Source organism: Felis catus, chromosome C2, assembly GCF_018350175.1.
Source record: "Felis catus isolate Fca126 chromosome C2, F.catus_Fca126_mat1.0, whole genome shotgun sequence".
In the NCBI taxonomy this organism is placed as follows: domain Eukaryota; kingdom Metazoa; phylum Chordata; class Mammalia; order Carnivora; family Felidae; genus Felis; species Felis catus.
The window spans coordinates 11373042-11379468 of NC_058376.1; the positions used below are offsets into that span (position 1 = coordinate 11373042).

Genomic DNA, 6427 nt, shown 5'->3' on the forward strand with positions numbered 1-6427 from the left:
TTACTTTGGGAGTGGGTTTGCTTTTACTGCTGTCCAATGTAATAGATTTTGCCTAAGTTACCCAGATAGTTTTAAACTAGGAAGTTTAAAACTAAAAGCTTCACTTGATCCTAAAATAAAGCAATTTGGATCCACCCAAATTTATCCAAAAATGATCAGTACTCTGACTCCTTGCTACACTGATCTAATATCAGTGTCCTTTCAGCAACAGACATCAGTCCAGATTTATGCACAGTGTAAATTCCAGAAAGCATTATCATTGAGGACCGGGCAACTCTTGAGTGATCAAACACACAGGAATCAGTATATGAATACACAAGTACATATATATTCATGGAAGATTTTAAACAGTTTCACTAAACTGCTTTTTTATCACTTAAAAATTGTTGGCCTCAGAAAAATGAGAAGTTCAACAAAGTGGGTTTTATTATTTTTCTTTTGCTTTTATCAACAGGCTGCAATCACATTTATTGAAGGATACATTCTTCCCAGAAGACACAGAGAAGCAGCTTCTTAGAAATACTGTTGGTGGGCAGATGATAACCATAACTGCAAAAGGACAAGACACATGTATCAATCGGCAAGAGCAAAGGCTTAAAGTAGCCCCCGTCTTTAACAGTTCAAACTTTCCCTACAGTAAGTAGACACGCAGTGAAACAAATTCACATGGCCATCAGCAAAACGAAGCCAGTCTTACTCTCCACCGCCACGAGGTGCTGCGATGGATTAAAAATATGTGAAGGATTTTTTATAGCCAATGGCTCACAACTTTGGGGTGTATCAGGATTGCCTGGCAGGTTGCTGTGAAGCAAATTCTTGGCTCTAGTTCGCACATACTCAGTAGGTGATTAGGAGACCAAAAATCCGCCATTGAACTAGATCCCCTCGATTCTAATGCAGACGAGTCTCTAGATCATGTTTTGAGAAATGCCGGACGGGGCACCACTCAGGAAAAGACACAGCCCCACCCCCAAAGACAAATAAGTTTGGTAGATTTCACTTTTTAACTTGACAGGTGCCACCAGCCGCACCATAGTGGGATTAGCTGATTGAGGGCAAGTCCCTTAGGGCGGGGACAAAACGTTCCTCACTTGGTCCCTGCATGGTGGCTCCTCTGTGTCTTTGCTTTTATGAAACTCCTGTGGGGACACCTGATGTCCTTCATGCACTTTCATTCCGTGTGCTCTTTTCCAAGGAGGGAAAAGCCATCCGGACAACAAATCACTGCCTTCCTCACCAGAACCCCTGGGGAGATCCCACAAATGTTATTCAAAGTGTGGCTGGCACCCCGCCCAGGCCCAGAGGTACTCATCTAGCTGGTGCCTGGACAGGGTTTGGAGTCTGGGCCAAATCTGGAACGGGATTCTGAAAGCCAATATTGGATCATTTATGATTGAGACCTGCCAAATCATGTGTCAGGAATGTCTCATTCCTTCCCCATGAAGAGCGGCAGTGTTTAAGGAAAAAAACACAGCTCTGGAAATGGAGACACTCTATGCATTATCCTTATTCATTAAAACTGGAACAAAACCCCAGGAAATGCAGACACCTCCCATCACCTCCACTTCCCTTTTTTCCCCTGGTTATTTGATACAAAGTGCCGCTGAAGCTATTCTGCAAGGACATACCACACGGAGGCATCTGCCAGGCCACTGTCCCCTTTCTTCTTGTCCAGCCTGATGCGAGGCGGTGGGAGGAGAGGTGTGGGGGTGGCAAATTAAACAAAACCTTTAAAAACCAAGACTCTGGCTGGGACTTCCACCACCCAGATTACCAAGTGGAGAGGCATTTTATTTTGCTAAATGAAAGAGCTAGTTTATATCTTCCCCGGATCATTTTCTAACCTAACTGCAGTGGAAACATTCTCAGAAAGAAAGACTTCCTTGTGTGTTTGCCCTTTATGTTGCCACGGGTCGTCCCACACGTAGAAGTTGGGCAGTGATCTGCTTCTGCTTGGGGACCAGGCCAGCCAGCAGACTCCTTGGGTCTCGTTAGGTCGCAGTCGACTCCATGTTTAAAGGTAGTACCTCCCAGACGCGGCCCAACTCTGGAAAGCATTTGCTTCTCAGTTGGCTTCTACCCATGTGACGGCTGGCAAGTTTCTGGGCCGTTCTGAGCCTCCTTTTCTCCACTGATAAAATAGGCATAGATAATTCCTCAGAGAATGTGAAGGGGAACCCAGCGAGAGAGGCACAGCAAAAGGATGGCTCTTCCTTTTCCTTTGGCTTCTTTGCGGTGGGCGGAGACAGATCCGGGGATGGGAGGGAAGCGTGGCCGCTGGCTTGATCCTCAGAAAATCTCTTCATTCGTGAAACTCTAGGGTGTCCTCCTTCTACCCACATTTGTAGTGACGCGTTAGCCGCCTATCTGCAGAGATCTAACGATCTCGATCGGAGCGCTCTACACACAGTCCAGAGCTGACCTTCCATGCAGCGTCTTTGATGGCAGTGATGATGAAACTGTTTCCTGCACGGAGGAATGTAAGTCTCTTGGTTCTCGCTGACTGTGACCTAATTTCACAGAAACAGTTCTTATACGTATTTTCGGTGTAAATAAAAAGCGACCTTTAAAATAGTCACAAATGGGACTCTAAGGGCGTCTACACGACCTCTGAAAGCGTGTGAATGTCCGTGAGTACTTGTGGGCAGAACAAAGTTTCCAAAGAGCCTCAATAGCTGCGCGTCCTGTAAAAATATCATGGGAGCCATGTATGTCATTTAAAACTTTCTAGTAGCTGCACTACAAAAGGAATTAAATTAATTCTAATCACCTATTTAGTTTAACCCAATATATCCAAAATATTATCGTGTGAACATGTAATCAATATAAAAAATTATGAGATAGCTTACATTCTTTTCTCTCTCTCTCTCTCTTTTTTTTTTTTTTTTTTTTTTTTACCAAGTTCACATTCAGACTCGCCTTATTTCAGGTGCTCCAAGGCCACGTGTGGCCAGTGGCACCTATCCTGGACAATGCATGTTGATAGCTTTTTCAGATTTTCACATCTTATTAATAATAAGTAGCGTTAATAACGTAACAGTGAACAGTGAGAGAATAGCGTTGAAATCTTCCGCAACCAAGTTCTTGGTCGTCCCAATAACAATTCAAAGGTCTCCTTATGAGCTCAAAAAGACTTGCAGGTAAATTATCTCATCAGGCCCTCCTAACGACCCATGACGTGGACAGGGCAGATGTCATTTCCTAATATTATAGCCGAGCAAGCTAAGGCTTAAAAATATTCAGTAAGTGGCCCAAAGTTCAACAGCTAGAGGTTGGTGGGTTGGGAACTTGAACTGGGCCTCGGGACTCTAAATCTCTGGGTCTGGACGAGAAAGAGGCAGCTGCCGCCCTCTGTGATCACATCGCTACCAGGGCAACTCTTGTTTGCATCCCGCACCGAATAATAAGGTCCAGGAGGACAGACTTTGACAGGCCTCCTGTCCACCAACAACACCTAACACGGTGCTTGGCACGGCGCAGGTACATGGCTCCTGCTTGGTGGATTCAATTCAACTGGACCAAAAGAGTGATCCACACCAGATGCCCTCACAGTCATCGCCAAACCTCCCCGTCTCTGGAACTTTCGGTGAAGCCAAAACCACAAAAACCACCTACATGCTGAGCTCCTGAGTCGCCTTTGTTCAGCCTTTGGGGGCCGCTCCTTCCCCAGCACACAAAATATATCTTGGGAGTTTGTGTCTGGGCGAATAACCTTCATCGTGGCTCTGTTTCAATGCTCACTTAGGGCTTTTTCATGGAAATGTACACCATCGGTGGAAAACGCGCTCTGAAAGTAGACTCAGTCTGACTCGGGACTTGGATGCTAACCTCTACCCGCCCAAGACCACCCAGAGGAGCCCCGGGACCACCTTTGTGAGCCTGGTGAAGATGTAGTATGGGGGAAACACCCCCTTGCCCCTTCACCTTGCCAGCTGGATCGCGGTGAATCACACAGACCTGGGAGAGCGGTAAAATCCCTGACGAGCGATGTCAGAGGATGGCTTGAAACCTTGATGGAGACGCAGGTCTGTTCCCCGCTGCCTCCGTCCCGCGCTCCAGCTGTTCCCTGGCGTGCTTCTAGTCCCCTCTGTCAGCACCGGTCTCCTCCACTGAAGCTCTCTCGCCTCCCTGGGTGGCGGCCTGGCATCCCACATCTGGTTGCCATGCCAGGATTTCATGGAGAGCCTGGGCCAGGTGCTGAGAGCTGCTATCTCCTCATGGGTATTAGGAGGCTGGAGCAAGGCAGAAATCCAGGACTGACGCGTTTCCACTAGGCACCAGAGAGGACCTTGGTACAGGGGGTACAAGCAAAAGCTTATTCTGCACTTTTTACGCACACCTTAAATTGGACTGGCAAACATTCCCATAGCCCAGGACCCCGCCTGCGCCCCCACACGTGCAATCTGGGGTCCAGCTATTTCTGTCACATGTGTCATGTTTTTGCAAGGCCGCTCCGTGAGTTAGTTTCTCTGGAGAAGACCCAAAACTGTATTCGCATTTTGGTTGAAATAAGAATCATTTCGAAAGCTTTGTTAAATGAGCAAACTGAGCTTAGTGCTGTGAAACATTCAGGATTCACCTGGTTCATAGCCAAGTGCCTCCCATCCCTGCACGCTGGAGTTCTAGGTACTGGAGACACAAGGTGACTCAATCATAGAGTGTCTCATAGAGTTTACAGTCTAGTGGGTGGGAGGTGGGGGTGGGTAATGAACGGACAGAAGGCAAACAGGAACACAAATCAAACAGATCATTCTAATAATCCTAAATGCTATGAAGACATTCAAACAGGGTAACAGGGCACAGAATTATGCTGGGATGGGGAAGTCCACTTAGAAAGGTGGTCTGGAAGGCTTTCCAGAAGAGATAACGTTGGGACTGTGGAATGAATAACAAGGAGCAGCCGGCCACATGGAGGTCCAGGGAAGAGCGTGTTAAGGAGAAGAACAGAGTGAGCTTGGCGGGATGGGAGAGGCCAACATGGCCGGAGAGTGGTGAGTGAGGGGAGGGGAAAGTAGGAAGGGATGATGTTGGGAGTCATTAGGGGCCCTACGGTGACAAGTATGGATTTTACTCGAGGCCTCAGGCAAAGCCATGGGAGGGCACAGAGCAGGGGAGTAATGTGAATCGTGAGTAATGTCGCTTAGGCTTTCCGAGGTTCACAACGGCTTCTGCTGGGGATGGATGGGGGAAGGGGCCAGAAGGAAAGCAGAGGGTTGTGGTGGCCTCTTTCAAGGACATCCCAGTCTAGAGAAGGAGCAGGCACAAAATACCTAGGACTCAGGTCGGGGTGAGCCAACAGAGCTTTAAACCGAGGCCGAGACAGCAGCCAATGGTGCTCGCTGAGGGGACGGTGTTGCAGCAGGGCCAAACCTCCGGCTTCGTGTAGGCCACATCTTGGGTTCCGTCCCTGACGCTAAGGGCCGTTAGACTGCTTATTCTCAGATGATTCCGTGAGAAAGAGAAAATTTTATCTTGTTTAAATCTCTTCCTGAAGTGGGCGTCCCTTTTCCTTTTGTCTCCCTCCGGACCCCTACGTAGCACAGGCTACGTCCGGAATTGGCCAACACGGAAGCGATACATACCAGTCTGACCCCAGGAAGAGAAGACACCGAGAAAGCTGATGGATGGGGAACCAGCCTTTGTCTTGCAGCCCAAACCTCCAGATGCTGGTGGAGACTTTGTAGGAAGACCCGGTCAGAATCTTCCGCCAGTCGGTTCTAGGGCACTGATCAGATACGCAGCACCTGGGGCGAGGAGCCCCGCCTGCCCTCATCCCCACAGAGGGGGAAGGGCAGGGAAATAAAGAGGAACCAGGAGAGGAAACACGTGTCCACTCATGTGAAGGAAGTGACAGCAGCTGGTACAGGAGAGCGGCCGTTACCTTAGAGGAGGCAGGCTCCTTGTTCCAAAACTGTATTTAAGATTGGGTTGGAGGGAGGAGTGCTCCTTTGTAAAAATAACTAGCTTCTGAAGGCGACGGGAAAACTGGGAGGCAGGTGGTAAGCGTAGGCCCCAGTGGAAAACATATCCCACCATCAGAAATCGCCCAAGAGGGGCAGACACTAGACTGAGGACAAATGGCGATGGCAAATGACAAAGAAACCCTTCTGTGGTGACCTCTACAGAGTCCAAGAACCACCATTATGGGATGCGGCCCGAGCTTGAACGTCCCTCTGGGGAGCCCCAGCACTCCTCAAGACTATGCAGGAGTACATATTGGGGATCTTAGAAGCACACATCAACATATGGAGTGGAAAAGTACCAGTCTTAACAGTTGCTCCATAGGTCATTTCTAGGTATTTCCTCAGCAGGCTGGTCTGCCCCACCCACCACAGGGAAGGGGAGAGGCTGGAGATAAGCGAGCTCCACGCCAGGGCGTGGTCCTGCACAGCAAAGCCGCAGAAGCTGGAGGCGTTCGTGCCTTCTC

At 48.7% G+C, this 6427-nt stretch overlaps 1 long non-coding RNA gene across 1 annotated transcript; it reads right to left on the reverse strand.

Moving 5' to 3' along the window:
* Positions 1 to 401: 401 nt before the first annotated feature.
* Positions 402 to 6051, reverse strand: LOC111556349. The gene is made up of 3 exons (XR_002735792.2): positions 5583 to 6051; positions 3958 to 4288; positions 402 to 2684 (listed from the first exon to the last, which is right to left on the reverse strand). It is a non-coding gene; the product is annotated as an uncharacterized LOC111556349 (long non-coding RNA).
* Positions 6052 to 6427: the final 376 nt, after the last annotated feature.